Source organism: Alligator sinensis, unplaced genomic scaffold (genome assembly GCF_000455745.1).
Source record: "Alligator sinensis unplaced genomic scaffold, ASM45574v1 scaffold253_1, whole genome shotgun sequence".
Lineage (NCBI taxonomy): Eukaryota > Metazoa > Chordata > Crocodylia > Alligatoridae > Alligator > Alligator sinensis.
Window position 1 is genome coordinate 1,637,070 of NW_005842147.1, and position 10,365 is coordinate 1,647,434.

Genomic DNA, 10,365 nt, shown 5'->3' on the forward strand with positions numbered 1-10,365 from the left:
TACCACCTGAATTTAATCCCAGAATAGCAAACAGGTGTTTCCAAGCCTGTGCTTTTCATGAGTAACCTTTTCAGTTAGGTTTTGTGACACCGTGTGGTTTCTCATAAAAAACATAGCATGGCTTCTAAGTGAAGGACCTGTTGTATAGCAATAGAGCATGTGTCAGAGGCATTGAGATTCCAGCAAGAGGCACAAGAGGATCTGCAGGGTCTTTCAACAAAATGTAAAAAATGTGGGGAGGCCAAGACGAGCAATTCCATTCTGCTTCCTTCTCTTTGTGTATTACTGCAGCAGCTACAGTCATCTGACCCTCACAAGCTCATAGCTGTGTGGAGCAGCTCTGATTCTTGTACAAGGATGAAACTGTAGCTACAGAAATCAAAGATGATCTTCCAATGTGGAAAGTGGAGTCCTGCCCAACATGGAGTCACTGACTGCACTCTCCCCCCTCACTTTATCACTCTTGGGTTAGAGTTTTATGTAAAAAACACAAATGTTTTAACCATAGAAAGAATGATTGTTATTACTTTTTGAATCGTGGCAATGGCTCCAAGCCCCAATATATGGACAAAGATTTGTAGTGCTTAGTGCTGTGAAATGCAGAACACAACAGCCTTGTAGTTTTACCAGAAAATGGCTTCTGACAAGTGGAAGGACAGTCCACTCTGCAACTTACTCCTTTGACCACCTTCGGCTGCCAAATATACCTTGTGGCCGTCTTGGCTTTGTCAGTGTGGGGAGTATATGGTGTTATTGAAAGGGATGGGCTTCAAGTGGCTCATTAATTCATTATCACAAATGTTTTTGCATGTTTTTCCCCTTATTTAGAAAGTGTTGATCAGGGGATTTTAGTCTACCCCCTACTACCTTGTAGCACATGTACCAAGATAAAACCATCACACACAGCTTGCATTTGATTTTACATATGCACGGTTCACAGTACTAAGGCAAGAAACAGCCAAAAGGAAAATAGAAATCTTGCCAAACACCAAGGGAGTCCAAAAATAGACATTAAACAAAGAGGTCACATGTTTAATGTACAATTTAAGGCCATAAAGCTATGAATAATAAGGTTATAATGTTTTAGGATCACTAACATTTTAACTTATAGTCACTGAGATGGGCTCAGTCTGTTAACTAGAACTGTTGGAGGGATCAAGACTTTAATGCTACAAGACATTCTCTGTATTCCTCTGTTGCTGCAGTGGTGATGTAGGTGAGAATTCTTCTTGCTATTCCTGGTACCTGTTTATCTGCATGAGTTGTAGGAAAAATATTGTGTTCCAGCCACCTTTAATGACCTCAAGCTGGGGCAGCCTAGAGCAGTATGTAGAAGATAGGTAGCAAAGAAAGACCTTGTACTCACCATCCAGTTGTGAGGATGAACAAATACTTGAGGTAGGTCAAATACTATGGGTCAAGGCTGGGTACAACAGGGTATACCCAAAACTTACCAGAGCCAGCGAGGGTCTACATCCCTGAATCCCCAGTGAGTGCGGAGCCTTCCCAGGTGGCTTAGGGACAACACAGTGTAACTTTATTTGGATGCGAGAGCACAACCAGTCAAAAGGGAGAAGTAATGCAATGTGAATTGAATGTGTGTAACAGTAAAACAGGGACAGGCAATTATCTTGGGTGAAGGGTCACTTAATGAGTTTTGGTGAACTATTGAGGACTGCATGGGTAGTCCCGCCCCTTGTGAGTTGCCTCACCCCCTTGTTGCCATCTTGGGGTGAAGTCCCACCCCTAAGCCCTGACCTGTGCCACTGGAAGGCCAGCCCCTTGCCCCCTGGAAATATTCCTGGGTGGGGTTGCCATCTTAGAACCAGAAAAAAAAAACAAATCATAAAGTCAAACACCTACTATAACATATTTGAATTTTATTACAAAAAATATTTTTGTCATGATTTGTGTTTGTGTATGGTATATAGAGGTGACTGCATAATAACTCAAAATTAAATTCTTAGTTTTGTATATTGTGGGGGGGTGTAGTGGGTGTTTGTGTGTAGTGGGTGTTTGTGTGTGTATGGTGGGTGTGGGGGGGTGGTAGGATGTGGGGCATGGTTTGTGAGGGATGTGGCTGTGTGTGGAGAAGCATAGGGTATGTTGTGGGGTTGTGTATATATGGGGACAGGGTGTGGGTGTGAGGGAGGGCGGGGGGGTGTGGGGACCCCCCACACTCTCCCGATGGTGCAGCAGCAGGCGGGGTGCTCAGGGTGCAGGCACCTGGTGGGGCACATCTCTGGCCAGTGCTGCACATCACAGCGGGGGACACAGCCTCCCCTGCAGTCTGTATCGCTGGCACTCCCCACCACTCGCACACAGCCCTTGCACTTGCACAGCAGGGAGGGAAGCCCCACGTGCTGGAGCCAGCTGCCTTCCCTGTCAGGGCTGCGCAACACAGGAGAGAAGCCTCGGGCTCTAGAGCCAGTTGCCTTCCCCCCTGGGGCTACACTGTAAGGGAGGAAGCCCCAGGCACCTAACAAGTGGGGGTACCCAGCTCCAGTGCAGCCAGCTCCAGTGCATGGGGCTTCTGTCCTTGTCTGCACAGGCTCAGCAGGGAAGGCATTCGGCTCCAGCACATTGGGCTTCCCATCAGTGCTGTGCGAGCACAGGGGCTGCGTGCGAGTGGCAAGGAGCACCAGCCCGGCATAGGTGGCTCTCCTTGCTGCAATGTGCAGTGCTGGCGGGAGCCAGGCCCTGCCAGGCACCTGCACTCTGAGCGCCCTGGCTGCTGCTGCTGCTGCCACCACCACCTGGTGGGGCTGCACACCATGGGCATGGGCGGGGAGTATGGGGTGCCTCCCCACACCCCTCACCCTCCCTCACACCCACAAGCCCTGCACCTGCCGCTTCCCTACCTGCTACCGAAACCAGCAGGAGACCAGGGAAATGGAGCAGGTCCCCGGGCGCGGCAGCAGTGTCAGCAGCAGTCCTGCACAAAAGCTGCATGATGGTGGGCCTGGACCCTTGTGTGCTTGGCAGGCCGTATCTGGCTCGCGGGCTATATTTTGCCTGTCCCTGTAGTAGAAGGGACCAGGGGGCAGTCTGCAGAGCTGTGCTGACAGTTAATTTGGACTACAATGCCCAGAAACCTCCAGGGGTTGTGGGGGCAAACAACAAAGAGGAAAGTTGGGCTGGAGTAAAGGGAAGAGAGAGCAGCATGCACATGGTGCCTGGTCAGCCCTACATAGAGGAGTGCACAGTAGAGCTGGAGATTTCACTGGCTTGGTCAGCCAGGACCGTGGACTAAGGGAGCTGGACTCAGATTTGGAGACAGCTGCAGGCTGCTGCTGGAGCTTGCTAGGGACTAAAGGCTTGTTTGGGGACACCTTCAGAGGTGTGTGCAGGGGGGAAATAAAGGTGCTGAGTTTGTTACAACAGTGTTCATGCGTCTTTAGCTTTTAGCTGTTCCCTGTCTTTGGCCTGTTGGCTTGTGACCCTAACCCCTATCATTTTCTATATAAAAGTAGGAACTTCCCCTTGCTTCCTGTGCCAGTTTCTGGGGCTGCAGGGTTGGCACACTAGGATTTGTAGCCACATATTGAAACAGTGAACAGAAAGGTTTATTACGATGCTTTTGACCTATCATTAAAAATAAGACAAAGCAAGTTATTTCCTGTAGGAATACTGCAGTTTGTTCATCTTACATTATTTGTGCTGGAACTGATTAACAGCGTCAGCTTTCACCATAATTACACAGATCATAATTAAACATATTTTTGTCTTACGAGCTGTGGCAAATTCAGACTCTCTATAAGGCGGCTCTTGGGAATGAAGGCAATTTGCCTGTTATAGTGAAGTGCATGTTACAAGAGACACATTGGCAGATGGCTGCCAGATATGTTTGCATCCAAAGTACATAGCACCTGCAAGTGAAAATGCACCAAATTTTCTCAGCAGTAATTTGGGTTTGCATCTAAATGGAATTCCTATTACCCATTGGGCCATCTAGTTAGCTCCCAAGTTTCCCCAAATACAGCAGAACAGCTGTGATTCTGTAGTCCAGTGGAGCAGACCTCTTAATTTCCTACATGCTGTGAAGCAGTGTTCTGGCATGGCTCTTTCTACAGTACTGCAAAGAGTTCAAGGGATAGGGAAAGCCACTGGAGAGGTCTAACCATGGTGGTTAGGGACAGAGATTACACATAAACCAGTATAAATGATCAGAAACTGGTTCAAATATGTAACACAACAGAAGTTCATTGCACATAAACTGCTTTCAGATTAACCTGGATGGATGTAGTATCAGATTTCGCTGATTTCGGTTAAATCAGTTTATTGAACTTCTGTCCCAGATCTCCTCCAAATTCAAGTCAACTCATAGTCCCCTAGCATCCCAGGATGCTTTGCACTTCCCCCGCAAACTGCCCCTTGCAGGGGATCAGGCTAGCCTTTGCCCAAGCTGTCTGCTCCATGGGCTAGTGCCCCCCCCAGCCTCTCCACCCCCGACTTCTGGCCTGGACCACGGCAGGGATGTGGCTGCATTACTGGAATCTGAAGTGAATGTCTGTTTACTTGCTTATCAGTTCAGTCTATGCAGCTTAAACTAACTTGTAAAGATTGAATGGATTCAGCCTCAAGCTTTTTGGCTGTTTACACTTAGCTCATGTGTGGGAATACCTAAATGGACGCAGTATTCAGAATCTTGGTGCAATGGGGTTAGAGACCAGGTTCAGTCTCTACTACCTGTCATAGAAAAGTTAGCAAAAATTTCTCAGTTAAGAATACATTCATTGAAAAATGCAGTTCTGGGAAGCCTCAAATGACCAATTTGGGTCAAATTTAGCAAATAGTTTATAGCTAAAAAAAGAACTGGAGAGGGGGAATGTTTCACTTCTGGTTGGTTGAAACATTTTGGGCCTTCGCAAATCCAAAATGGGGAGTCTTTCCCTGCACCCCCACCCCCAAACCTGGTTCAGCCACTGAATCAAAAATCCATTAGTTGTACATCCCTACATGTCTACTCTTTTGGCCTCCATCCCTGTACTTGAAAAGCATTTCCTGGACTTCAGTGAATTTATTCTTGTAGCACTGATGCTACAAGAACAAGAAAATAGTATCGTCCTCACTGCATAGACAGGGATCTGAGGCACCAAGAAATTTCTAGTGATTTGCCAAAGATCATACAGGAAGTCTGTCGTAGAACAAGGAATTGACCCAGGTTCCACTGAGTCCCAGAGCAGTTCTTTCACCAATAAGCCCATTTGTCCCAACCCACAGGCTTTAGTATTTTGCATCTTTGGAAGGTGGGTTCTGTCTCCTCTGTGAGGCGGGCCTTATACAGCATAAGAACATAAGTGACATAACTGATCAAACCACTGGTCCATCTAATCCAGTATTCTGTATATGATAGTGGCAAGTATTAGATGCTTTAGAGGAAGAGTATAGAAACAGGGTATGTCCAGAATGATCTACCACACCTCTGAGATCTGCAGGCATTGGTTTAGGAATGTCAAAGGATACATCTTTGACTATTTTATTTAATAGCTCCCAATGAACCATGAATTTGTCTGTTCCCAACACTCCACAGCTGGGGCCTTGGGACCAGGTATTTTGAATAAGGAGTTAAAACCAAACTGGAATACTAGGTCTGAAACCCTTCTAGTCTCCAAACCTTGAGTAAGGTCACATCTGGAGTCAGTTTTCATCCCATTTATTTCTATGATATAGCAATGCGAAACTCCAATTATATGCAACACTGAACTGTAGAAAAGTTCACAAAGTAGCTTATGGCCACTTTTTCTTTTCATATAATTACTTTTTGAATTATTCCCATGTTTTATTCCTTTGGGAGTTAGTAAAGTTAGGAGTCAGTGAGGTTTAGTTAAGACAAAGGATATAAAAGAGAAAATCTAGAATCATGTGCACTCTGGTTTTGACTGTCATGGAAAGGAACAACCAATTTTCAGCTTTTCCTTTTCAAATTTGTAATTTAACACCTGTTCTCTTTGAATGATCTCAAATGTCAAAGCATAGTTTTTTAATACATTCACCCTTCAATATGTGATGCAGACATATTACCACATCTGCTTGTGCTTGAGATTCTGATCTTGCATTTCTTGCACATTCTAAACTTTTGGGAGTTTTGGAGGAGCAATAGGTTCAGGATCAAACTCTTTGATGCTAGTAATGCAATTTGACCTGATGTGACTGTTTCCTGTTCAAGGCAAACATGCACACAGGCGATGTATACGCATGACTGAGCAAATGGCACAATTCTACTGGAAGCTCTTTCAGCCCTTATTTCAGTATGATCTAACAGTAACTAATCCGGTTGTTGGTAATGCCAAGAAAACTGAAGCATTGCATTTACTGCTGTAAGTGATAGGTTTCTGCTCCTAGAAGTGAAGGTGAGAAGTCAAGCCTGCATTAGAACGATGCACTACATGTAGGTCAGCTCTTTTGCCATATTCCATTTTTTGGAAAAGATGCCAAATACTATAAATCCTAGGACTGGACCCTGAAGTTTGTGCTCTATCCTTGCTTGGGCAGGCAGAACTTTCAATGAATGCTCTGTATAAAGGTGGATTAAATAAGTAAATAAATAATGAGATGGCATCGGGACGGTCTCTTTTGGCCCATGATTGAATTAGAATGTGTCTTCTGTCACGTGACAAATGTGTCACTTTCTACTAAAGCAGAACCAGGAATTTGATTAAAAATATGTCCTTACTTGGCATCTCAGCTGCACTGTAGCGCAGCCGCCTAGAATGTATGTAGCTTTTATCTTGCTGAAGATTTAAAGAAACAGTGCCCATATTGTCATAACATCTGTGATTTTTCTCACCTCTCCTGCTGTTTTTCTATACTTCTTACCCAAACCCTATGGGATACAAGTCCCTTTCACTTCCCCACCATTCCAGTACATCTTTGTACAGGTAGAAGTCTTCAGGATTTGTTTGCATCCAAAGTACATAGTACCTTGCAAGTGAAAATGTACCAAGTTTTCTCAGGGGTACTATGGGTTTGTAACAGAATGGAATTGCTGTTACCCATTGGTTCAGCTAACTTCCCTAAACATTGCAGAACAGCTGTGCTTCTGCCGTTCAGTGAGGCGGGCCTCTCCATGCCCTGCATGCTACGGAGCTATGGCACTTCTTCAAAGTGCTGTTTCAGCAGGTCTGGGAGTTTTAATCTGCTTGGTGTGTTTGCTAAGCTGAGGAGGGGCAGTGTAGACTCTCCAAAAGGGATAGACAGTTAGCATGGGGTAAATAAAATACAGGACATTACATAAAATTCACCTGCAAGCCATGGGCTTCATGATAGCCTCTGAAAACAACTGACCTGACCATAAATGTCCAGAGATGGCACTGTATTGTTCTTCAGAGCAGCTGTCCTTTCGGCTAGGGAGAAAGAAGAAAATGAGAGGGTATTTGTCCTGAGATTAGAAGTCTGAACAGACTCAAAGTTTCTGCTGTCCTCCTAGATGAGCCGTGATCAGCATTAGTTTAGGAAGAGGGATTCCATTCTGGAGAAGCCTGCATTGTTGTCACTAGTCACTGCCAGCCACTTTCAATGGCTGTCATTGTGAGTCACAGGACAGATACCTCCTCTGTCTTTTAAAAGAGCCAAACAGAGGGTGGAAAAGCAAAAATGAAAGGAGTGTTTAAAAAGAAAAAAGAAAAAAAAGACAGAGCAAAATTTGGCTGCAATGCGTGCACAAAGTGCAGAGACCTCCAGTTGTCAGATAGCTTGGAGTTCTCAGAGGAATGGTAGAGGGAGAGCCAGCCCGATCTCAACATGCTGGATGATTCTCTTTTGGTGTGTAAAATATTAATTTCAATGAAAGAGGTTGCTGTGCTGCCTGAGCACAGAGGCAACAGTGTTGTTCAGTGGACTAGAGAACTGCAGCTCGTCCTGCAGCAGGAACACAACGTTGGCTGTCCGTGTATGTGCCACACCAAAGGCTTCCAACATCGCTGATGCTCTGTGTGATAATTCTCACATTTGTTTGTCAGAGCAGGAGGTGAGGGGAAGGGGAGGGGGGTGAGATAGAGAAAGGGGGAGATGGGGATGGAGGGACGCTGTGCACTCATGGGATGCATGTAGTAAGCAAGGTAGCTGAAAATAATTAACTGCTGTTTTGCTGATGAACATGTTGAGAATCTGTGGTTGAGAAGTGAGAAGCATCACAGGTATGGACAGAGGAGTGACAAGCTGGGAGCACACTCCAGCCAAGACCATTTGGATTGGCTAAGGCAGCCAGGTTGCAGAGGTCACCAAGGCTCAGGCAGTGCTTCCCTGCTCTTGCTCTCTCCCCCAGCCCTCCCTCCTAATCCTTGTTGTGTGTGTGTGTGTGGCAGACAAATGCCAAAGCGAGAGGGAACGGATGGCGGATTGCACACACATTAGGCAGCCTGGGATGCTTTCTTTTTCTTCTTCGGGCTGCAGGGAGGGCTCTGTTTCAGACATGAGTGGGGAGAAACCTAAAAAGAAAGCCTTCTATCTAGTGAGGATGAAGCCACTGAAGGAGCCCGCTACTAACAGCAATGTATCTTTTGTGATACACTGTCACATAGGCAAGGAGATCAAACACATATGCAGCAACTGCAGTCGTGGGGAGGAAGCCCGTGACGGTGAGTGATGCGATCTTGTGGGTGTGAGAGAGAGACAGGAGTATGTTTGCTTGTATTTAATGTGTGTACATGTGTGCACTACTGTCAGATGCTTGATGCTTCACTCTCTACTTAACGGATGGCAGGGAAACAGGGACAGAATGAATGGACTGTGTGTACATTCAGCATGTTGACCAGAGACAAGCCAAGAGGACGGTTGCCTTAATTTGTCATAGAAACCTCGTGTTAACGGTTAAGGAGACAACTCTCTTTAGTTGCTATAGAAATTGCTGTGTGTATTGATTGGTTTCATTAGCATTCCTGTGAATTTAAGATCAGTGTTTCTGCCTGGGTACATCAACTTTTTTTTCCTTGGCTGTGCTGCAGTAGTTTGCCTGACTTAATTATCAGTATTTGGAAGACTGGTTTACATGGAATCAATCTAGTGTGATATTTCGCCATGCTGTCAGCTCCAAAAGCACTGGGGGGCTTGTGTTTTTATTGGAATTAATACAGTGTCCTTCATCAGACAACTGCTATCCCTACCTCTCACTGTGATTGGGATTGAGCAAAACCTCCAAAAGGGTATTCAGAGAGAGTGACTCTATAATCACAGGTGTTTCTACAGGTAAGTATATGCTTTTTATGTTTTGTAAAATCAATGTTTAAACAAAGCAATGACAAATTGTTTGGATTTTGCCAGAGTCAGCAATTAGGATATGCTAAGAACCAGAAGAGGCATAAAACCATCCAAGCAGAAACATCCTCACAGATGTTACCCCCACATCTCTACTCAGTGTTATTAGTTAGTTTTTTGTTTTGGTGTTTTTACATTAGATCTGAAGTCTCTTGAGTTTGCTCTAGCTGAAACTGATACAGAAGGCAGGGCTCATTTCTTGAAGGTCAGGGAAAGGTTTTGGGTTGTCAATGTGAATATGAAAATGCTATAATTCTCTAAGCTGTTAGCTTTGTGGATGGTTCCACTTTATTTCCTAGCATTTAACATTGAGGTAGATTCTGGAATGAACAGAAGCCCATTTAGTTTGTTCTTTGCAGAGGAGCTAAATAGTATTTGGGGTCTGGCAGTCCTTTGTCAGCCATAGGTTTGCAATTTAATGAAGGAACTATGGCTTTGCTAATGTCTCTTCAAAATTAGAGTCCTGCTAGTGTAATTATAGTTTTCTTTGATTTAACTCCAAGAGAAGCTGAATGTAATTGTTTTTGGTGTAGGATATGCAAATAGCCTTGGAAATCACTGTGGGTAAATCTCTCCTTTGGATTATTCCAATACAATAGAGAAGAATTTGGCCCATGCTCTAATTTTTTTAGTGTTTCTGTTTTTCGTGTTCTGGATGGGTGGTGACAACAAGCCCCTTAGAAATTTAATCCAAGAGGTTTGCAAGGCAGCAGCAAGTACTTGAGAATATTAGCATGATTCATTTATCCATAAGAAAAGACTAAGCCACTTTTTAAAAAATACGCCTTGCCAGTTTAATTGAATTGATCTGCAAATGGATTGCATCAGCATCCTTCACTAATTTTCTCAGCCTTGTATTTCTAAATACAAGCACAGTAAGAGGAAAACAGGGCTGTGCTTCCTTTTAGTGCGAGTGTGTAATCTCAGTTGTAGTAGACTCTAGACTTTAGTAGACTCACAGACGCATATTACAGTAATCTGCTTCCTTTTTATGTTAGATTGTTTAGTCCCTAATTGTCAGTGGGATGCAGACCGGTAATGCTATCCTATTTGATATGAGATAACCTAGTAACCCCCAAAATGCAAAAGCACTAGATATGCGGGCTTCCT

General features: G+C 44.5%; 1 protein-coding gene across 12 annotated transcripts in view; it reads left to right on the forward strand.

Moving 5' to 3' along the window:
• Window positions 1-10,365, forward strand: part of PHACTR1 (phosphatase and actin regulator 1) — a 471,624-nt gene that overhangs the window by 239,414 nt on the left and 221,845 nt on the right. Inside the window, exon 1 of one of the 12 annotated variants that reach the window (XM_006025436.3) lies at window positions 8,488-8,579. The exons of the other annotated variants lie outside the window; for them this stretch is intronic. The gene's annotated coding sequence lies outside the window, so the exon portion shown is untranslated. Of the gene's footprint in view, window positions 1-8,487; window positions 8,580-10,365 lie in introns of those variants that run through there. 12 annotated transcript variants of the gene reach the window in all.